A 25,666-nucleotide genomic window follows, 5' to 3' on the forward strand; every position below is an offset into this window, starting at 1 on the left:
CTAAAATAATATTGCAAATAAATCATGATTAAAATAAAAGAAATTAATATCAATAATATTAAATTGTAAAATATTAAAAAATCAGGGTAAAAAATGAAAAGAAACAAAATATTGGTGTCTAAAAAGTAAAATATCAAAATTTAAAGGACATAATTCGAATTATTATAAAAGTATAATTATTAATAGAGTAATTTAACCTATATTAGTTATTCGGGATTGAAATATTAAATATACAAATATGAGGGACTAAATATTGTATTTATCCTAAATATATATATGAACTGATAATGACCAAATTATAAAGTACATAAAGTTAAAAGATCGAATTTAAATGATCAAAAATTGCTTTAAGTGACTAAATTGTAAAGTTACAAAAGTATGAGTGTTGCGGAAAGGGTTTACCCATAATAGAAAATACAGAAACACCCTCCCCAAAACGACGTCATTTGGGAGAGGGTATATAAACCCCTAAATGGTCGGCCCTTCGGGCCAATCTTCTCATTTCTTTTCTTTTCATTCTCTCTCTAATTGAGATAGAATAAAAACGGTCTGCCCTCTCTCTAGGTTTCCTTCGCCGGAGGGAAACCATACACCGGCCGGTCGCTTTACTCTGCCATCGACCACCACCGCCGGCCACCGTGAGCGGTGGCCAGAATTCCCAAATTACCCCAAAAATTTTCTTTTTTAACCCTAGTACTAAATATGGCCTTCTTTTGTTCTAAAAACTCTTAGATCACCCTAGATCTAAGAAAAACCGAAGTTTTTACCTCGGTTGGAACAACGTCTCCGGTGACGTTTCGAAGACCTCTGATGTTGGTAAGTATTCCGGCTTCTTTTCTTTCGGTTTATATTTGTCTGGGATCGTTGGTGTAATTTTTTGCCGTATATTTTCTTTCATGTTCGTTGTACTCCCCCCCCGTCCCTTTATATTTTACAGTCTCGGTGGGTTTTATAGCCACCACCGAGCTATCTTTGGACCGGGTAATAGGGGCGACGTTTGGTGAGTCACCAAACTATAGTGGTGACTCACCCTAGGCTTTAACGTGGATGGCTGCTCTTGGTCTTCTGGAGTCTTCGTCGGAGGCGTGGCAGCGATAGAGCGTCGGCAGTAGTTGTTTGAACCACATGGCAGTGGAATCAACAGAGAAGGCGTTGCGTGGCCCTAGGGTTATGATACCCTAGGGTTTTCATCTGGAGGATTCTGGACTGTTAGATCTTGCCAGATCTAACGGCTGAGATTGATGCTGGCGGCTGAGATATAAACCCTAAATGGTTTAGGGTTTCCTTTAGGTTAATGGATCTGGGTCGGTCACTGTTGGGCTTCGGGTTGTAAATGGGCTGCCGATCTGTAATTGGGCCGTGTAACTGGGCCTGTTTTTAAATAATATTTTTTTATTAATAATATAAATAATAAACAAATGGAAAAAAGCTAGTTTCTTCAGCTACCCCTCTTTGCTCATTCTTGTGTTAACGAGAATAGAGCAAAGATGAAAAGATAATGAGTTTTTTTTCATTTGACTTTACATTGAAATATTGAACAAGTTCTTCTTATTATGAAATTTTTCACTGGGGATGACAATTTATTTCCTTCTGTGACGTAATCTAGCAAAATGTTGAACAAATTCTTCTCATTATGAACGTCTTCTTCTTCTTCAGATGAGTTCTTCTCATTATGAACTCCTTCTGGAAATGCTGGTTTTCAAAAGAGGGGTTGTTAATTTGGCGTCATATGTGATGAATTAAGGCAAGGTTGAACAAATTCTTCTCATTATGAACTTCTCCTCCTTCTTCAGATGAGTTATTCTCATTATGAACACTTCTGAAAATGTTGATGTCGATATATCTCATTCTGTGATAGAATTAAAGAAAGGTTGAACAAGTTCTTCTCATTATGAACTTCTTCTTCATCTTCAGATGAGTTCTTCTCATTATGAATTTCCTATGGAAATGTTGATCCATCGAGTGATGAATTCAAGCAAAAAGTTGAACAAGTTCTTCTCATTATGAACTTCTTCTTCGTTCTTCAGATGAGTTCTTCTCATTATTAACTCTTCTGGAAATTCTGATGTTGTTCTATCTCCTTATGTGATAGAATCAAACAAAGGTTGAACAAGTTCTTCTCATTATGAACTTCTCTGGAAAAGTTGATCCATCTAGTGATGAATTCAAGCAAAATGTTGAACAAATTCTTCATTCTTCAGATGAGTTCTTCTCATTATGAACTCTTCTGGAAATGTTGATGCTGATCTATCTCATTCTATGATAGAATCAAACAAAGGTTAAACAAGTTCTTCTCATTATGAACTTCTTCTTCATCTTCAGATGAGTTCTTCTCATTATGAACTTCCTCTGGAAAAGTTGATCCATCGAGTGATGAATTCAAGCAAAAGGTTGAACAAATTCTTCTCATTATGAATTTCTTCTTCCTTCTTCAGATGAGTTCTTCTCATTATGAACTCTACCTGGCAATGCTGATCCATCAAGTGATGAATTCAAGCAAAAGGTTGAACAAGTTCTTCTCATTATGAACTTCTTCTTCCTTCTTCAGATGAGTTCTTCTCATTATGAACTCTACCTGGCATGTTGATCCATTGAGTGATGGATTCAAGCAAAAGGTTGAACAAGTTCTTCTCATTATGAACTGCTTCTTCCTTCTTCAGATGAGTTCTTCTCATTATGAACTCTACATGGCATGTTGATCCATTGAGTGATGGATTCGAATCTTTATTAAAATCTTTAAGATTCCTGTCAAATATTCAAATTGATAAAATGAATGAAAATGACCCTAATTTTGCAAATGTCTAAATATGATGCATGAATGTTGAATGTATTTTTTTACTTCAAAGTAGCCAACTTGGTCTTCCTTCATTTGGTCAAAATAACATTTAAAGTTGGCATTTATGATTTGAAAGGGCAATCTTTATGTCTTCTTTGTTTCATTTGCGTTAAAGTCTCAGAAGAAATGTTTCATTCACAAAACTCTTGCTGTTGTAGATGAAACACACATGATAAATCAAATAGATGAAAATCAGTTCACGCTGACTGGCAATGATAACCCCAGTAACAACGGGAACAAGAATAACATAAGCTGAACCTCTTTATTCAATGTCATCGAGTAAGAGAAATTATTGTGAAAAACATCTTTGTAGCCCCAATAGTATGATTGAAACTAAATGCAATGAATCTTAAAGAAATATTTCCAATCATCACCGATACACAAAATACAACATTCAAAGCCAATATTTTGATGAACTGAACCCTAGATTGAATATTCTGGCTGGGGACCATGCAACTGTGATGTATCTTAACAAAGATCACGCTGTCATGTAACACACGGTTAAGAAGATTTGGTATTTGAAACCATATTGGTTGAGTAAATATTTGTTCAACACTAGGACCCTAATGCAACTACCTGATGAATGAAGAAATTATGTATAGTCAGCTCCATTGTCACTGTTTCACCATTTTTTTCTTCATTCCTTTCTGTCTTATTGGAAATATTTTCTCAAGTCAATGATCTTTCCATAAGATGATATGGATCTTTAGCATACCTCAATATTGGCTAATACAAACATTCAAATACATCAATATTCTTGATTCTGATTGAAAGGGGCTTTCAGTATGCCCCATGATTTGCTTCTTGTTAATCTGAGCCTTCAAAATGCCCCACATGGATCTGTCTGAAGTAACATTTAAAATGTCTCAACATTTGCTGATATAGATGTTAAAATTGTGTCCAACATTACTTCTTACTGAGATGAGCCTCTAAGAATGCCCAAATATTCATATTACTATGAGCTTTCTAAATGGCCCACAATTCTATTTCTGGTTGAAATGGGCTTTCAAGATGTCCCGCATTGATCTTCTATGAATTGGACCTTCAAAATGCCCCCAACCATCTAAATTGTAAGGTTTACTTTCAATGTTTGTTTGATTTCAATATCATGATCCCCACGAGGTCCAATTTTGACAATGCACTATTATGGGTACTTGCAGTTTTATCTTTGCCTCAAATTTGTTTATCTTGAATACTCTCATTCTGATGTCACTAAACAGCGGTTGTCAAGTAACTTGAGGAATTCTCTTCATATTGTCACAAACTTAAGAAGTACTCAATTATTCTGACGAAAATGTCTGAGATATGTGCCTCTTCTGAATGAGGTGCCCATTTTTGGATCTGGAGGGATCTAGTCGGACAGAGTGGTATAAATTGCTTGGTAATTCATTCCAGGTTGACACAGTGAACCTTGTTTTCAGTGAAGTCTATTTTTGGAATATACTTTTCCATGCAACATGTTGATTATGATAACTACTCATCTGATTATGAAGCGATCTTTCAGGATGATTTCACAGCTATTGATAGTTCTTCTGATACCGAGGAATAATGAATTCTGATTTGATGAGGGATAAACTATATACTTGACGAAAATTGGGTACTCAGAGGCTGAGGCTTCAATAGCCATGGAGAGATGTGGTCCGGATTTATCAATTGCAGAGTTGACAGATTTTATATGTGCTGCTCAAATGGCTAAGGCTGCTACTTTTCCGGCAATTGAACTATTATGCAACGACCTATTAAATTTAAAATTCAAAAATATATTTAATTCATATCCTGTTATTTCAAATTTATTAATATAATTTTTAAAAAATATATTAATAAGATATTTATTACTTAGATATCAGAAAATGACTTCTAGGTGCTTTAAGACAGCCAATTTCTTATTATTAAAAAATAAATAAATATTAATAAAACATTTCTATAAAAAATTAAATAAATTAATATATATAATAGGATTTTTTTAAGAATATCAGAAAGGACTTCTAGGTGCATTAAGAGCTTATTTCTTAATATTAAAATATAAAATATATATGATTATTTTTCTAAGAAAATAATTTAAATAAAACAATATGTGTTTTTTGGTTTTTATAAGTAAGATATTTATTTATTTAAAATACCAGAATAGGACATCTAGTTGCTTTAAGACTGTCATTTTCTTTGATATTAAAAATAAATAAATATTATTTTAAACAAATATATATATATATAAGACTAAGATAAAAATAATTAAAGCAATAATTAAAATATAAAAGTAACACTAAAATATTGCAAATAAATCATGATTAAATAAAAGAAATTAAATCATAATATTAAATTGAAAAATATTAAAAATCAGGGTAAAAAATGAAAAGAAGTAAAATATTGGTGACTAAAAGTAAAATATCAAAATTAAAGGACATAATTCGAATATTATAAAATATAATTATAATAGTATAATTTAACCTATATTAGTTATTCGGATTGAAATATAAATATAAAAATATGGGGACTAAATATATATTTATCCTAAATATATATGAATTGATAATGACCAAATTATAAACATAAAGTTAAAAGACGGAATTTAAATGATCAAAAATTGCTTTTAGTGACTAAATTGCAAAGTTACAAAAGTATGAGTGTTGCGGAAACGGTTTACCCATAATAGAAATTATAGAAATACCCTCCCCAAAATGACGTTGTATTTCTCTTCTTTCATTGTCTCTTTAATTGGAGAGAATAAAACGCTCTGCCCTCTCTCTAGGTTTCCCTCGCCGGAGGGAAACCAGACACCGCCCCGCCGCTTTACTCTGCCACCGACCACCAACGTCGGTCACTGCTAACGGTGGCAGGAATTCCCAAAATACCCCAAAATTTTCTTTTTTAACCCTAGTACAAATCAGGCTCAGTGGCTTTTATAGCCACCACCGAGCTGTCTTCAGATCGGGTATAGGACGACGTTCGGTGATCACCAAACTATAGTGGTGACTCACCCTAGTTTCAACGTGGACGGCTGCTCTTGGTCTTCTAGAGCTTCTGGACCGTTAGATCTTGCCAGATCTAACGGCTGAGATTGATGCTGGCGGTTGAGATATAACCCTAAATGGTTTAGGGTTTCCTTTAGGTTACTGGATCTGGTCGGTCACTGTTGGGCTTCGGTTGTAAATGGGCTACCGATTTGTAATTGGGCCGTGTAACTGGGCCTGTTTGTAAATAATAATTTTTTATTAATAATAATAATAAATAATAATATAAATAATAAACAAGTGGAAAAAAACTAGTGTCTTCATTAACAAACAATTCATTAATTGCTCATTGAATTGCGTTCTACCAACTTGACCACTACCATCGAAGTTATGTTCCAATTTACGTTACTTCCTATGAATCATAATCATCAAAACTAAATTCATGCAATAATAATATCCAATGAAATGAAAAAAAAACTCACCAATTGTTTGATTTCTTCTGTATCTTATCCATAATAAATATATGGGGTAAATACATTACTGATCACTAAACTAAATGTTTACTTGGGTTTTGGAAGTGACAAAATGAACATTAAAATTTTGATTTAATTATGAGATGATGATAATATTATTAGACTTGGTTAACAGTCATTTAACCATAACTAATGAGAAATTGAATGGTTAACTATCTATTAAGAAATGACGTAATATGTTAAATTAATGAGAAATTATCTTATCTGATCCTTTAACTATAACTAATGAGAAATTGAATGGTTACTTTCAAAACCTTAAGGTGGGAAGAAAATGGTTTGGAAAGTCTGTTGAGAAGTGGAGTTTATTATTCATTGAAGAGTGAAGTGAAAGAGGAAACGAAATCCAAGAGTTAATGCAGAGCTTGGGGGTCGGCTATGGAAGAGGGAAAATGGGGAGAGGTTGGATTCCAGAGTAGCAATATAGCTCATTCCATTTCAAAATTTTGAGGTTTTAATACTCCGTTTCTCTAGGATTTCCAGGTTAAGATCATGAAATCTATCTATTATATAAATGAAATAACTGGGCTATTTTAAAATTTTATAGGCCTATTTACTAGTAAAACACATTTTTTTTTTATAGTATACTACGATTATACGAAAATATTTTGTAGAATTTTTTTAACTATTGATAAAATATATTCTACAAATGCAAAACTTAATTCTTTTAAATATGTATTGATAAATCAGCAGTGGTTTCCGTTTTTTAATGAATGGTACATTTGGGGAGCTACATAACTTCCACACAGTAATGAATTCGGAATCCGTTTTTCTTTACGTCAATTGTTTTTGATTAACATAGAGTAGAAGCAGAAAGATGGAAGAACTAAGAAACATGGCTAGTTTACATCATGCGTAATCTGGTATATAGAATATCACCATGCAACACGTCTACAATCGGATGAAGACAGAAAGGTAGATTTCATGCTAACTTGGCCATAGTATTCGTTACCTTGTTACACTTTCTAGACACATATCAACGAAAAACTCCACTCACTATCCTAAGCTCAAAGATGTATTTTTTTTAAATGACATCTTGTATGTTATTATACAAACAAAACATACAAAGACATCGAAATTGATAGGACAAATACAATCGGATGATAATAACTCATGACCTAAGTCTCTCACAAAAAACCTATAACACCACCATCACAACCGGAAAAACTGACTTTACCAGGTCAACATACACACCGTAAAAATGAGCAAAGCACAAACAGTAGACGCAGTGATCAAACGCCCGATACCAATCAACACAGCCAGCACCTCAACAACAGAATTGAGGCTCTAGACTGCTTTAACACAATCCCATACCAAATAAACCAGCTTTAGATACACAAAGAATCCGAACCACTGCAGCACCAAGATTCAACTAAACCATAATTCAATTAGTTGCAAACAGCAAAACATCACTCAATCATGAACCATATGCAAGGAATAACAACCACGTCCTCTCTTGTAAGCCTATCTAACAGCAAATAGCGTTAGGACACCTAGAGAGATCAGCAATGGATGGATACATATGAGTCTATTGGAGTTACACCACAGGGACCAGCAAACACTAACTACACTGTTAAGCTCGCCTTCAAATGATCAGACCAGAATACACCACCGTGCACAACCACCATGCACAACCACCATGTATAAGGCAACACGATACTGTTATCCCAGAGACCTCGAGACAATAGGAACAGGCAGGCAACAACATACCCCAAATAATACACTCAAACCTCAACAATTCACAACACAACACAACAAAACAAATTTTCCAGAAAAGTGATCAACGTAAAGAGCTACTAATGAGCTCATAAAAGCGCCCAATGCTCTTACGAATACCTCATTAATAGCAGATTAGTTAGAACATAGAGCAACACCTATCAACAGGTGAATCCACAATAAATCAGAAAAGACCAAACATCTACTTCACTTAAACTGAAACACATGAGGGTCACCCTTCATGAGACGGCGAAGTCCACCAGCTCTTTAGCTGCAGCCTTATTCGACAAACTTCAAAGATCTTTATTTGATCGCTGCATTTTGATTCTTAGAAAGACTAGCTGCACTGAATTTTGGGTGAAGTCAAGGATTGAGGGGAATGAAGCCAGCCATTTATTTTAACCCAATATCAATCCTCAGAACCGCAAGGCTGAAAATCTGCTCAGGCGAAAAACATCTATATTAAAAATGCATTTGTTCCGGCACAACAATATTGTCCAAATAAAACCAAAAAAGCCATAATCAAGATAAATTTAGAGGATGATTTAATATGGAGTTTATCCCCAAGATAAGGATCTAATGTTGTGTGGGGACCTCCAATTGGACCCCCCATAAACGCCACCATTTAACCCACACTTTCCAAGTATATGTAGTGGCAAACAAGCGATTTGTAGTTTCACTGTCAATTGCAGAAAACACAAAGGGAGGATTCAGAAACCACTACTCCTCGCTTTATTAGTTGAATATAGGTTGGAATTCTCCCATGCACTACTTTCCAAAAAAAAGCTTGAACTTTTGAAGGGAATAGGTTATTCCAAATTGTCTTCCTCTGAACCCGATGTAGAGACCAATTTGCACAGATTTTTTGTATGATAGCTTTCGTTTAAGGACCCCACCCAAATCAGTTCATCCACTAGTTTTGAAGATGTAGAAGCTCTTAATAGAATATTCATAAATCGGTCCCAATGCTCAATTTCAATTCAAAAAGCGGCCTTTGAAGTTCAAATGACCAGCACCACTGCCCATTAGTGTTTGATATAGATGCGCCAACGGATGAATAAATGTTGCTATTGTTATCAAACCTAGAAAGTTCTAGACTCGATTAAAGAACGAGAGGGAATGACTAGATGAGAGCGGCGACAAATATGGATAATGTAGGGATTAGGTTTTCAAATGACCAGCACCACTGCCCATTAGTGTTTGATATAGATGCGCCAACGGATGAATAAATGTTGCTATTGTTATCAAACCTAGAAAGTTCTAGACTCGATTAAAGAACGAGAGGGAATGACTAGATGAGAGCGGCGACAAATATGGATAATGTAGGGATTAGGTTGCTAGAAATCAAGAATAAAAATTAGGACAATAAAGACTAAGATAATAAAGATAAATAAAGACAAGGAAGATGAACATAAAATAAAGAATTGATAAAGATAGAATGACTTAGAAAAATTAGGTTTTATGATCAAACCGTGGAGATAGTGGTGTGGATGTGTAATACCCCCAACCTGTACTTGACCCGGATACGAGTCCGAGATGTCACATTGACTTTTTAAAACAATATTCTTACAAAATAATAAAACATTTGGACTTATATTAAGAAAATACAATAATACTGTTGAATTATGTTTCATTATAACAAATTTAAGGTACAAATATTTTTATGAATAGTACTATACGGTATGAAAAGTACTGATACTATACAAATAGTACCATAAACAGTAATGAATATTGCTACAGTATACTGATGCATTGCTACAGTGTACCGATGCACAAAAACATAGAATATAAAATTGTGTATCGATGCACTGCTACAGTGTACCGATGCACTGCTACAGTGTACCGATGTACTGCTACAGTAACTTCAGCTCAACTTATATAAAACTCATAAAAATTTAAGCTTCCATCACTATAAAGTTACCATTTATATAAATACGTTTAAAACGTTACCAAACTCAATCAGAGCATGCATACTTAATTTAACGACTTTGTTTACATGCCAATCTATTTATCACATAATAATACATATTATTTAAGTTTCTTCTGATCTGGTAGTTGTAGAAGTAATGTTGTCCCAGCTGTCTAACCTTGCTTGTCTATCTTCTCTGATCCTACGTGTGAAACACTCACACGCTAAGTCATCAACTTAGTGAGGCATAATAATAATAACAATGAAATATAATAATGATGCTATAATAAGATAAAGTGTAATGAAATCATATATGCAATATCATACTGAGAACCTGAGGTATGTGAGTACTGTGAGGTTTGCACTATGCTGTCACCAGAGCTCGTATAAATTGCACCGAAGTGCCACGTAGAATTTTTCCCGAATGACCGCATAGAAATGTACCGTAGTGCCATATAAGATTTTTCCATAAGAACCACATAGAAATTCCTTAAGATCATATACATATACCAAGGATCAAGTAGTTGTCTAAAAAGACCTCTACATGTTCCAAAGAATACATATATGTCCCGAAGGACCACGTAGAATTATCTCGAAGGACCGCGTAGACCCTCTCTTGGCATGCCAACTATACCTATAGTTCTCATCTACATAACATGGGCTTTCACAATTCATAGTTTATATCTCATAGACATATAAATTCTTACGCTTTATCATATGGCTTATATAACTTTTCATGCATATTCATTGAAAATGTCACATAATGCATATAGTATGAATTCATATCATGTTTCATTATATGAAATGAATCATGTATCAAAATATAAATCTAGACTTATCACAAGTCTAGAACTGTATATACTACTATATTCATGCTATGCATATGCACTCACCTATATTTCCTTGCCTTTCCCTCGATCAATCTTACTTGTGACTTGTTCCGAAACTCGTTTAGGCTCTGTATCTACATAAATATAATTTTCAAGATGATTATCAGAAGCTTAAACCTTATACTTCGATGCCATTAACTTAAATTAATTTAATAAGCCAAATTCCTAATTTCCTTTAGGAGTGTACTGATGCACTATAGGTGTATCGGTACAAAAATTAGGTTCAAAATTCCCATGCATCGATACACCCTTAATGTATCGATGCACCTTCAAAATTGGTCCTAGTGCATCGATACCCATTCATAGTGTACCGATGCACCATTCCCAAACTTTTCACCCGAAAATTCATAAACTCTTCACTAAATTTCCTCATATAAAACTCCTTTCATACCACTAAACTCAACTACAACCATTTTAACTAACTTTTATCATTCCAACACTTTATTATTTCCCATACTTCATTCAATTCTTAAAACTAAGAATCTTACTAAATTTTCCATGTAATCCAAACTTAATTTTAACACTTATAACTTCTTATTCACACATATGACAAGTCAAATTCAACTTCTAAATTCATTTATACATCCTTATTCAAAATTTCACTTATACAATTCTTATCTTTAATCATTCATAACTTACAAATCTTTGAGTTTCTATGACCTTTTTCATCTCCATCATGTTTCCTAAGTCTTCCTTAACCAAAACCATACTTAAATTTTAAGGATTACCAAAAGAACTCTAACTTACCTTGGCTTGGGTGCTTCACGTTGGAGAAGAAGAAGAAGATGAAGAAGATAAGTCTGGAAACTTGATTTCCTAAACATAAGCTCCACATGGGTATTATAATATCCTCAACCAAATTTTTAATTATTTTCCTTGTTCAAAGTCCCATTTACCCTTTTACTTCACCTTCATTTGTTAAATCATCCTACACAATACATTTCAATTAATTTCTTCACTTTTCAATTTATCTAATATGGTCATTGAATTTTAAAATCTTACACTTTAATCACTAACCCGATAATGAGGATGTTACAGGATGATATTAATAATGAAGATGTATATGACAAAATAGATGTTAATTGTCCTATTGAAACCTCATAGTCATAATGAAAAGGTAAACTTGATAAATGACTCTAACCAGCCCTCCTAATCGTAATGAAAAGGCAAACTGGAGTGTGAAGATCTTTCTCACAATGAACTTGAAAAGAACTTAATGAAAAGAAGCTTCGAAGACACAAGTAATCAACACTTGCAAAGATAAGCTCTCAATGTATTATATTCAAGAAAAGATGTGATGAAAAACCTCTTTTATATAGGAGAGGAGTTCTAAAAGTCCTAAATAGCTAATGAATAATAATAATAATAAACTAACCATATTCTAATTCTAATTCCTAAATAATAATAATCTAAGAATAATATTTTAACTTGATCTTAATTCCTAATAAAATGATAATCGAATCCTAAAAGATAATACATCATATTATATTAAATTATATTATAAATAATAAATAAATATTAAAAATAGTAATAATTACAAAATCTCATATTAATCATGTATAATAATTTCTACATGCAATGTCTTCACTAAAAGGATTGTATCTTGAGTTCCCGATATCGGATTGATGGTTCAAGAACCGCTGAAAAACTAAGAGACAACCGGTCGTAACACTAGAAGATATGTAAACAAAATAACATTAGGATCCCCTCCAAAAAGTAGTCGCAATTCTACTGTTATTATGTTATTCTTTTTCAGGGCTTGGTCTTGTGGATCAGTTGGAAGTGCTAGTGCATCTTCCTTTAATGTGAGCTTGTAGTGCATGTACAATCCTCCCCATCTTCATAAGGATTTGACATCGAATCTGAAACATCAAAGGGAGAAACATTATAACATTCAATGATTTTATCACATTATACTTACCGAATAGGTATGCTTTCTTCGAGACTTTGTTCTTCTAATAGTTTAGAGTAGAACATTAGTCCAAAAAAGCATGTGTAACACCCTTAACTTGCATCCATATCCGAATACAAGTTAAGGATGTCACACTATTTCTGTATAACATTTACTTGTTCAAAAGTCAGTGCAATTTTATTTCTTATTAAATTTTCAATCTAGTTGTTACTATAAAACTATTTTATCACATAAATCATAATGAAATATTTAAATTTCTAATTCACATCCATTTTTAGACCGTGACTAGATAATTTAGAGCTATTTCATACCATAATTATAACTGCCTAATTCGAAAATTCAATCGATTATTCTTTTTAGCATGATTTGTTACTACACTCATAAATAATTACTTATCAACTTATATATTTTTACGTCTATTCATTATATTTTCTCATAATATTTATTTCACATTTAATATAATTCTTGTGATATATTTTATCTCATCATAGGTGAAATATCTAAAATGTTTATATTGTGTTTTTTAAACAAATTATTTTAGTTGTTGTCTACTACCACACACCACCCACAGACAACAATATTATTATAGTTTTCCATCATGCATATAAATTTCTTATATATATATATATATATATATATATATATATATATATATATATATATGGTTGCACTCAATTTATCCACTATTAGATTATGCAATGACTATAACTATGAGAAATATTAATTAATATAATTAATATACAATTTATCTTACTATGTCAGTTGACAGTTTCTTCTTGATAATGTACTATATGTTCATCATTCTCACCATCATTGTCTCATATAATATTTATTAAATCTTATTCGTTACATTCAAACATATTTAAAGAAACTGTTGTTATTCTCAAAATCTACTTTAGTATGCAACCTATTTAAGTCATACCTTTCAGATCGCCTAACAAAATTATGTGATATACACTTTAGTACAAAACATCATATGAAAACATAATATAAGACCAATAATTAATAATTTTGTCTAGATTATTTCATATACGAACAACTTATAATTCAATTTTTCATATATAACTGTTCAATGTTCAATCGAACTTTATATAAATCTTACTGAAAAACATAATAATCAAATAAGTACTATCTTTTTCTTCCGGTATTGTTTCTTTTTGTATATTGTTTCTATTTTCTGTATTGCTCCTTTTTCTTATACGATTACTTTTAATGTATCGTTCATTGTATAATATCTTTTATTGTATTATTTCATTTACTGTATTATATCTTAAATTTCATTTTATAGCCCAATGCTTAAACATGAGAATGCATGATACTCGAGTCAGTCACAAGTGATATGCAGTATAAACTACTGGTAACATATAACAATACGACACGTTAGTGCTCATACAGATGTACCCGAAGGTACCCGATGCTATAGCACCTACAACCCATATACTTATACTAATATAGGTTATAGATGTCAAATGAGTTACTTAAAACATTTTTCAACTCAAAAGTGATTAAAATTAATTTCTCCAAAATGTAGTTATTAATATAAAATATTAAATCACATAAAACTATCACATGATTTTAAAACATATTAACATAAAATACATCCCTTATAATAATAATACTGATTAATACCATCTATAGTAAAATAGAGTAAATAGTTTTGTTTAGTCATTACAAACCAATTCCAAATAGTTCAAGAGAGCAACTAGGACATTCATATGTACAGTGCAATACAACTCATGCATGAAATTAATGTCATTTTCCAATGCATAAGATCACTTTACCTGCATGTTCAATAATTCACCATAGTCTGCATGACAATGATATAAATATAATCATTTTCACCAATAACTATAGCCCAATTTATTAATCCATGAGGAACCCGGTATAGGATCAAGTATTGTACAATAGTGCTGTGGTCGAGCCTTACTCACCTAATAATGCATCGTAGTGCTAAGGTCGGTCCTTTCCCACCTAACTTGTACTTTGTGTCTTCACTAGACACTCTAGTACTACTTAAATTTTTGCAGCTACTAGACTCTTTGGCAAGCCATTAATAGCACTGAACCTCAATAACATACTTGGGCAACTAGTCATGATTTAAGTCATCCATGGCAACATATATCAATATGGTTTAACGACGAGTAGTTCATACCCGAATTATCATCCATGGCATATCATCACAATATGAGTAACTAATGCATTATAATTTCAATCTTGACATTTTAAGATATGTCAATAATATGATAAATGACATAAATTTCATGCTAATAAAAATAAGGTAGACTTATCACAAGTCTTTCCACTGATGTATAAAAATCCATGTATATATCATGCATACATTGCACTCACCTTGATACTTTATAAATATATAGCAAAATATTAGCCCCACTAAGCTTCCAACTTGTCCCTTTTTATAAACGATTAGCTTCGAGCAAAAAATTAGTCACGATCTGTACAAAGTCACAAATTATATGGATACAAATGTTATTATTGTACTACCATAAATATATTTCCAAAACAAAATCCATAATCATACTTGAAACTTATTCACTATCAAAATACTTGAACACTTATTAATTCCTTTAATTTTGGCACCAACTTTTCCAACTTATATAAAATGGTCCTTCACTATTTTACCACTTAAACTTTCAATACAAAAATTCCAGCATTGAAATAATCACCAACCAAGTACATTTACAAGGCACAATTCCATTTAAACATCCCAACTATTCGAATATTGCATAAAAATCACTAAACTTTCCAATGTTCCATAATGATCAAATTTCACATCCTAACACTCATCTCAATTATAGAACAATTACACACAACCCATCATTTCTAAAATTATTGATTTGGTCCCCTAACTTTTTTAAAATTATCGAATGGTCCCCCAAATTTTTTATAAGGCTTGTAGAATACTTCCTACATCATTTGCAACTCTTATAAATTTTTCCATAATTTTTCTCATCCATTTAAGCCATGGTCGAATGTTCCAAAGCTTCTAGAGTAGGATTTTCATGTTTTTGCTAGATTTTGATTCGATTCAAGCATGAAATCAGCTTCCATCCAACCTTACAACATCTCTACAATCAAAGCCATAATCAAATTTCATCAAAACACAAAGTTTCCCCAACTTATAGTTTGGTCGAATATCAAAGAAACATTTCTAAGAAGATTGAACATGTTTTAATAATCAAACAAGCTTGAAAATGAATCTACAACCTCAAAAACATCAAGACTCATCATCAATTTCATAAACCTTAATATGAACATAAACCCTAGAATTTGAGATCTTTGAAATCAAGCATGATTATTAAACATAAATGGTACAAAAAGATAGCGTTGTTCGTGTAGAATAATTTTATATTTCACGACATAACTCAAAATCCAAATAAAATTGATCAAAAATTTAAAAGAAACTTTCTCTCACCTTTGGAGGAGCTCACAGCTTGGGAGGAGGAAGATGAACAAATAGATGAAATTTCAGATTAATTTCATGTTAATTTACCTTTAATTTAAGCTTAATAAATATTTTTCATTTAATTGGGGAAAGACCAATTTAGCCTTAATTAAACTTCACAATTACCATCAAACCAAGACACCTCAACCTTATCATCTTTCAAAAGTCAAATATGGAAAAAATATTTTTCACTTTACCGTTTTGCCCATGCAATTTTGCAAAAATTGTAATATTGCCACTTTAATCCTACAATCCAAATTTAACATGGAATTAAATACTCAAATCCAATGGTTTATATTATTTTCCTTCATTTTAAAATGTGGAAATAATATTTTTAAGCCTAATTTATCATTCTTCAATTTTTCCCAAAATTTCTATCAATCCAATTTACCGAATTTTTACCAAGCTTTAACACTTTCTATTTTTAACACATTTTCTAGATCAAGAATCTGATTTCAATAAAACCTCACTTTCAAGAGTAAACTATCCTTACTTTATCAAATTCATAGAATTCAATCTCTTTTCGCTTCAAGTTTGCATAAGACTCTTACTGACCAGATGTTATCTTAAGATTATCTTGAATTATCCTCACTTTATCCTCGACCTTTTCAATAAATTAGGGCCAACCAGATCCCGATCTTTTATCTCGAGCCAATTTAATGGCTTTTGACACTTTCACCCATATAATGCTTTGTACGGAACCATCTTAATGCTCAATTGATAACTGTTATTGTAGGCAAATTCTACTAAAGGCAAATAATTTTCCCACAATCCCTTGAACTCAATCACACATGCCCTCATCATATCCTCTAATATCTGGATAATACGTTCTGACTGACCATTAGTCTGTAGATGAAAGGTCGTATTGAAATTCAATCGAGTACCTAAAGCTTTATGCAAAGAATTCCAAAATCTTGATGTAAACCTTGGATCCTTATCGGATATGATCAATACTGGCACTCCATGCAGACGAACCATCTCTTTTATATACAACTCTGCATACTTATCTAATGAATGGTCCATTCGCACTGGAATGAAATGTGCCGACTTAGTTAACTAGTCAATTATCACCCAAATGGAATCCTTCTTATTTGGTGTCAAAGGTAGCCCTGTAAAAAATCTATAGTGACTCTTTCCCACTTCCATTCTGGAATTAAAATCGGTTGCAATAATCCCGAAGGCACTTGATGTTCAGCTTTTACTTGTTGACATGTCAGACATGTAGCAACAAACTCAGTGATGGCTCTTTTCATACCCAACCACCAATATCGACTCTTTAAATCCTAATACATCTTGTTCTTTCTTGGGTGCATAGTCAGCAGACTATAATGTGCCTCAAAAGAATATCATTCTTTAACTCATCATCATGTGGAATGCATATTCTTCTTCGGTAATGTGGATATTCATCAGACTTGACTTCAAAGTCTTTAATCTCACCTTTTTCCACTTATGCAATCTTTTCCAAGCATTTCCCATCTTTCTTTTGTAGATCCTTTATTTGATCTAAAAGTATTAAATTTATCCTTAATTCAGCCAACAATGCACCATTTTCCTTTAAAGATAAGCACGCATCTAAAGTTCACAAAACTGTAAAAGTCTTCCGACTAAGTGTATCTGCTATGACATTTGCCTTCCCTGGATGATAATCAATGACCAAATCATAGTCCTTTAAGAGTTCTATCCATCTTCTTTGTCTCAAGTTTAGCTATTTTTGAGTCAATAGGTACTTTAGACTCTTATAATCTGTGTAGATGTATCACCGCTCACCATACAAATAATGGTGCCAAATCTTTAGAGAAAGTACCACTACTGCCAACTCAAGATCTTATGTGGGATAATTTCTCTCATGTGTCTTTAGTTGTCAGGAAGCATAAGCTACAACCTTACCTTCTTGCATAAGTACACAACCCAAACCATTATGAGATGCATCGCTATATACCACAAACTCTTTTCCATATTCCTATTGTACCAGCAATAGTGCTTTCATTAAAATCTCTTTTGAGTATCAAAAATCTCTTGGCACTTCTTGATCCAAATAAATTATTGATCCAAATAAATGGAATATCTTTTCTCAAGAGCTTGGTCAACGGGGAAACAATCATCGAAAAGTTCTTCATGAACCTTCGATAATAACCAACAAGTCCTAAGAAACTTCGAACCTCTGCAATATTATTTGGGGGTTTCCACTCCACTTCACCTAAAATTTCTTAGGATCAACCCTTATGCCCTCTACCGAGACCACATGACCAAGAAAGAAACTTCTGATAGCCAAAGCTCACACTTGATAGCTTAATATATAACTTTTTTCTCTTTAAGGATCTCGACTACAGTACAAAGGTGAACATCACATTCTTTATCTATCCTCAAGTATACTAGAATGTCATCAATAAATACCATCACAAACTGATCCAAGTAAGGCTGAAATACTCGGTTCTTCAAATGCATGAATACTGTCGGAGAATTGGTCAACCCAAACGACATCACCACAAAATCGTAGTGCCCATATCCAGTTCTGAAAGCTATCTTTAGAATATCTTCTTCTTTAATCTTCAACTGGTGATATCTCGATCGAAGATCAATCTTAGAGAAAACTGATGCCCCATTTAGCTGATCAACATTGGAAGAGGATACTTGTTCTTGATAGTCACTTTGTTTAACTATCGATAATCTATGTATAATTGCATGGATATGTCTTTCTTTTTCATAAACAACACTGGTGCACCCCAAGTTGAAACACTTGATCTAATAAATCCTCGATCTAGTAGCTCTGTCAATTGAGCCTTTAATTCCCTTAATTTGTTGAGGCCATTTGATAAGGAACCACCGAAATAGCCGTTGTACCTGAGAATACATCAATACCAAACTCCACCTCTCTATCTGGAGGTAATCCAGGTAACTCATTCGAAAACACCTCTAGATAATCTTGCACTGTTGGAATGTCTTCCAACTTAACTCCAGTTGCTTGCAAATCCAGCACATTAACTAAAATTACTTGACATCCTTGTGACTGTAATTCTTAACAGTAAAGGCTAAAATCACATTGGATAAGGGATTTACCCTTTCTCTTATAAATATAATCTATGAACCATTCTTTAAAAACAATCTCTTCAGAAGAAAATCTACCCAACCATAGTAGGAAGATAACAAATCCATGCCTAAGATTATTCCAAACTCCTCAAAAGGTAATTCCAACATATTTGCAGGAAATTCTACCTCATGTATCCTTATCAGACAGTTCTTACATATCCAACCAATCCTCACACTATGGCCCAATGAATTGATTTCCAAAATATCACTAGAAATAGGTTCTTAAGAGATTCCCCTATCTCTAACCAGCCTTAAACTAATATAAGAGTAAGTAGAACCAGGATATATCAACAAAAAAAGGGTTTATCAAATATATAAAAGGTACCTGTGATAATTTTCGGAGCATATCGATCATCATCAGTCTTGATATGATAAACTCGAGTAGTAGTCCTACCTTCATGATTGGATGCATCCTCAGACGTTCCTAGTTTGCTACCCTTTTTTACTTTCACCTTGTTGTGTACTACTATTCACTGGTTTGGATAAAGGTATGGACATTTATTTCTATAATGTCCAACTTTCTTGCAATGATAGCATTTTCCTTCCATGAGCAGACACTGACCGAAATAATTCTTTCCACAATATCCACATTTTAATTTAGAACGAGATCCCGAACCTTTAGTATCTGTTGAAGCTGTCTATATCTGCCTGGACTTCCCTCTAGAAAATCCCTTTCTACCTATGGATATTAAGGAAGCAGAACTTTTCTGCTGCTAACCTTTGTTGCGTTTGGAAAATGGTGCAGAGTAAGAACTTCCAAATCTTTTTCTTGTCTGAGTCTTTTTCGCCTCCAGATCTTCAAGGTCAACTTTTTCCATAGCTTTAGCCCTGTTTACTGTTTCTTGAAAAGTAGTAAAATGATGACCATGATCTTTTTGTACCGATGATCTAACCCAAAATATATCTGCAATTTTGACTTCTTACTCGGAAGGTATTCCGATGCAAATCGACTCAGCCTGTGGAACTCATATTCATATTCATAAACTGTCTTTCCAGGCTGCTTCAGATTTAGGAACTGTTGCATCATTTCGTTGATGAACACGTCCCCAATGTATTCCTACTTGAATTCCCTCAGGAAAAAGTCCAACGTGATATGCTGAGGAGAGACTCGTGTGACGACTGTATTCCACCACACACTGGCTTGCTCCATCAACAAAGACACAACCCCTTCTAACTTTCTTTGATCATCACAAGGAATCATGTTCAGTATGTTCTTAACATCATTCAACCAGTAATAGACAACTATCAAATCAACGTCTGTATCACCTCAAAATTCGGGTGCTCTCATTTTCCTTAATTCTTTCAGAACTGACACAATGGTTTGATGATTAATTATATTATCCAATGCCTGAAGGAATAGTCCTCAATCTTGCATAGTCACATCGTACTGATTCATATTAAGCGGTTCTATATTAGGCTGAGCAAGAGGTGGATTTTAGTTCACCTCATTTCTCCCACTTTGTGCAAGAGTAACTCGCTCGGCTACCCTACTAGATTCCTGATGATTTGACATCTGAACATAGTCAAAATCATCTAACATTAGTAAGGAGTAACTTTACTCAATAATAAGCATCATAACATATATACAACTATCAGTAAAATTTTAACATTCTATTGGTATGTATACATTCTTAACTAATTTAGACTCATTCTATGTCCAGAAACGACAAAAACTGTAGCTCTGATACCAATAAATATAACACCTACTACCCATATACTTATACTAATACATGTTATAGATGTCACATGAGTTAAAACATTTTCAACTCAAAAGTGATTAAAATTAAATTATCCAAAATTTAGTTATGAATATAAAATATTAAATAACATAAAATTATCACATGATTTTTAAAATATATATTAAAATAATATACATTCCTTATAATAATAATATTGATTAATACAATCCTTAGTAAAATAGAGTAAAATAGTTTTGTTTAACCATTACAAACCAGTTCCAAAATAGTACAACAGAGTAACTTGGACATTCATACATACATGCCACTAACTAAGTTAAAATCGCATCAAAAGATATCTTACTGATATTGTAATATACTCCTCGATGCTTGGTGTTGCTCAGTACTCCTTACTCTTACTCCTGATCTTTACCTACGTGTGAAATCATCACACGCTAAGTATATACTTAGTGAGGCAATTAAATTAATAAACAGTGCAATACAACTCATGCATGAAAATAAATGTTATTTTCCAATGCAATAAGATCACTTTACATGCATGTTCAACAATTAACCATAATCTACATGACAATGATATAAATATAAACATTTTCACCAATAACTATAGCTCAATTTATTAATCAATGAGGAACCCAATATAGGAGTCAAGTATTGCACAATAGTGCTGAGGTCGAGCCTTTCTCACCTAATAATGTACCGTAGTGTTGAGGTCAGGCCTGGCCCACCTAACTTGTACTATGTGTCTTCACTAGAAATTCTAGTACTACTTAAATTTTTTGCAGCTGCTGGCATGCCAGTAATACCACTGAACCTCAATTATCGTCCATGGCAATCATCACAATATAAGTAACCAATGCATTATAATTTCAATCTTTATATTTTTAGGATATGTCAATAATATGATAAATGACATAAATTTCATGCTAATAAAAATAAGGTAGACTTATCGCAAGTCTTTCCACTGATGTATAAAGCATCCATGTATAATATCATGCATGCATTGCACTCACATTGACACTTTATAAATATATAGCAAAATATTAGCCCCACTGAGCTTCCAACTTCTCCCTTTTATAAACGATTAGCCTTGAACACAAAATCAATCATGATCTATACAAAGTCACAATTATATGGAAACATATGTTAGTATTGTACTAACATAAATACATTTCCAAACAAAAATCCATAATCATACTTGAAACCTATTCACTATAAAAAACTTGAACATAAATTAATTCTTTTAATTTTGGCACCAACTTTTCCAACTTATATAAATGGTCCTTCAACATTTTACCACTTAACCTTTTAATACCAAAAATTCCATCATTGAAATAATCACCAACCAAGTACATTTACAAAGGCACAATTCCATTTAAACACCCCAACTATTTGAATATTGCATAAAAATCACTAAACTTTCCAAAGTTCCATAATGATCAAATTTCACATCCTAACACTCATCTCAATTCTCAAACATCAATTTCCAGCATAGTACATCAATTATAGAACAATTACACAACAAACCATCATTTTCCAAAAATTATCGATTTGGTCCCCTAACTTTTGAAAATTACCAAATGGTCACCAAATTTTCTAAGGCTTGTAGAATACTTACTATATAATTTCCAGATATTACATAATTTTTCCATAATTTTTCTCATCCATTTAAGCCATGATTGAATGTTCCAAAGCTCCTAGACTAGGTTTTCATGTTTTGCTCGATTTTGATTCGATTCAAGCATGAAATCAACTTCCATCCAACCTTACAACATCTTTACAATCAAATCCATAATCAATTTTCATAAAAACACAAAGTTTCCCCAACTTATAGTTTGGTTGAATATCAAAGAAACATTTCTAGGAAGATCGAACATGTTTTAATCATCAACAAGCTTGAAAATGAATCTACAACCTCAAAAACATCAAGATTCATAATCAATTCCATAAACCTTAATATGAACATAAACCCTAGAATTTGAAATCTTTGAAGTCAAGCAAGATTATTAAGCATAAATGGTACCAAAAGATAGTGTTTTTCGAGTAGAATAATTTTCTATTTCACGGCATAACTCAAAATCCAAAGGAAATTGCTCAAAAATTGAAAAAAAAATTCTCTCACCTTTGGAAGAGCTAATGAATTGGGAGGAGGAAGATGAACAAAATAACATGAAATTTTAGATTAATTTCATGTTAATTTACCTTTAATTTAAGTTTAAATGAATATTTTATTCATTTAATTGGGAAAAGACCAATTTACCCTTAATGAAACTTCATATTTAACATCAAACCAACACACCTCAACCTTATCATTTTCCAAAAGTCAAATATGAACAAAATATTTTCCACTTTACCTCTTTGCCTATGTAATTTTCCAAAAATTACAATCTTACCATTTTAATCCAACGGTCCAAAATTAACATGGAATTAAATCCTCAAATCCAATGGTTCCTATTATTTTCAATAATTTTAAAATGTGAATATAATATTTTTAATTCTAATTTATTATATTTCAAATTTTACAATATTTCTATTTGATTCGATTTACCGAATTGTAACCGGACTTTAACTCTTTCTAGTTTTTAACACAATTTCTAGATCAAGAATTTGATTTCATAAAACCCCACTCTCAAGAGTAAACTATCCATTTATGGAATAAAAATTCTTTTTGGGAAAAATTATCACTTAGGTCCCTATACTTTTCCCACTTATATGCTTTGCCCAATAAACTTTAAAAATTTACATTTTGGTTAATAACCGAAAGTTTGGGGTATTACATATGCACTCCATCGAATGGTCTGTATGTATTCAATTATCACTCCACCTAATGCACCACAAAGGTACACGAGTCACATCGAGTGATCTTATACAACATTCAATTATCACTCCACCTCATGCACCACAGAGGTACATGAGTTACATCGATTAATCTGTACAATATTCAATTATCACTACACCTCATGCACCACAAAGGTATACGAGTCACATCGAGTGATCAATACAATATTTAGTAATCACTTTACCTCGTGTATCACTAACTCTCATGTCTTATACTCTGGGCTTTTATTTAAATCTTATACTCTCTTTCATATCAAACATTCATCGGAAAATTATTAAACTCATATATTATTTAATCATATATTAATACTTTAACTTTGAATTCATATTCGTATAAATATTCTAAAAATATTACCATCAATTTATATTTAATATTATTTTCTTTTTAAAATTCGAAAACTAACTTTATCTCTATCATACTAATTTATTAAAGTTCCTTAAATAATTATTTCTAACAATAATTCATTTATTTCCTTCATATTTCACATTTAGTCACTAATAAACTTTTCTTTCAATTATAATTTAATATTTTAAAATATTACAAATAGTCCCTTGATATTCACTTTAATTTTCAAACATTATCTTATACTCTATTTCCATTTAAATCCATAATTTCTACATATTTATAGTTTAGCTTTTTAAGGTATACATGTTTCCAAATTAGTCCCAATTTAATATTTTTATCAGTGTCATCATTCTGTTAGTTATAATTCAATTACTTTTATATTCATTCAGTAATCTTCAATTTATTCAATTTACATTTTTTATCTCCAACTTTAATAAATTTTACAAATTAACCCAAAATCAACATTACAACATTAATTCAATAGTTTAATATTTAACTTCAATATAGTACCTAAACAAATGGATATTACAATTTAAGTTCTCAACGTTTTTCTATTTTTTTACACTTAACCATTACAATCTTATAACCTTTTAAATTTAATTCCAAATTCATAGGACCATAATTTTAATTATAAGGTAAATTACTTTAGAATTTCATCTCCGCCTTTCTATTTTATTTAATATAGTCCTTTTTGTTATTTACTTCTAAATTCAACCATCATAAAACTAATTCAAATATTCCAATAACATGTTCAATTTTTACTCATTAACTTATAACAAATTTTTGTTTCAAACCCATAATTTATACAAATTTGTAATTTAGGCCTCAATCTTAACAATTTTAAAATTTAACTTCAATTAACACAATAAAAATTCCAGTATTTAATTCAAACATAAAATCTCAATAATTACACAATTTTCACTTATTATTTAGTCTCTAAACTTTACCAAATTTCCAAATTAGTCCAATCTCAAATCATAACATCAATTCAACGTTTTAACATTTAAGATTTAGCATATTACATCATCTATTGAATAATCACACTTTAATCCCTAAATTTTCCTTAATTTCAAATAGGTCCTTATAATTTCACAAGTTTCCAATTTGTTCTAACTCATCATCCAAACATCAAATTTAGAACTCCAACATTTGTTTCAACATAGTACATTAATTATTAAACAATTACACATTAATCCTCATATTTCTCAATTTATACTATTAGGTCCCTATACTTTCACAATTTTCCAAATTGGTCCAAATCCCATTCTAATTATATAGGATCACTCATTCATCATTTCTAAAGCTTGTATACTTTTTTCACAATTTTTCTTTATATTTTTCCCTTAGGCCTAATTGATTAAAGTGTATTAAGGTTGATTTTCAACTTAACTCAGGAATGATTTCATCTTCCTAACAACATTTCCATGAAATTTTAATAATTTTCATAACAAAAAATGATCAAATGTTTTATTTCTTCATGAATCTTAACCATGACCGAAT

Source organism: Hibiscus syriacus, unplaced genomic scaffold (assembly GCF_006381635.1).
Source record: "Hibiscus syriacus cultivar Baekdansim isolate YM2019G1 unplaced genomic scaffold, ASM638163v2 tig00110514_pilon, whole genome shotgun sequence".
NCBI lineage: Eukaryota > Viridiplantae > Streptophyta > Magnoliopsida > Malvales > Malvaceae > Hibiscus > Hibiscus syriacus.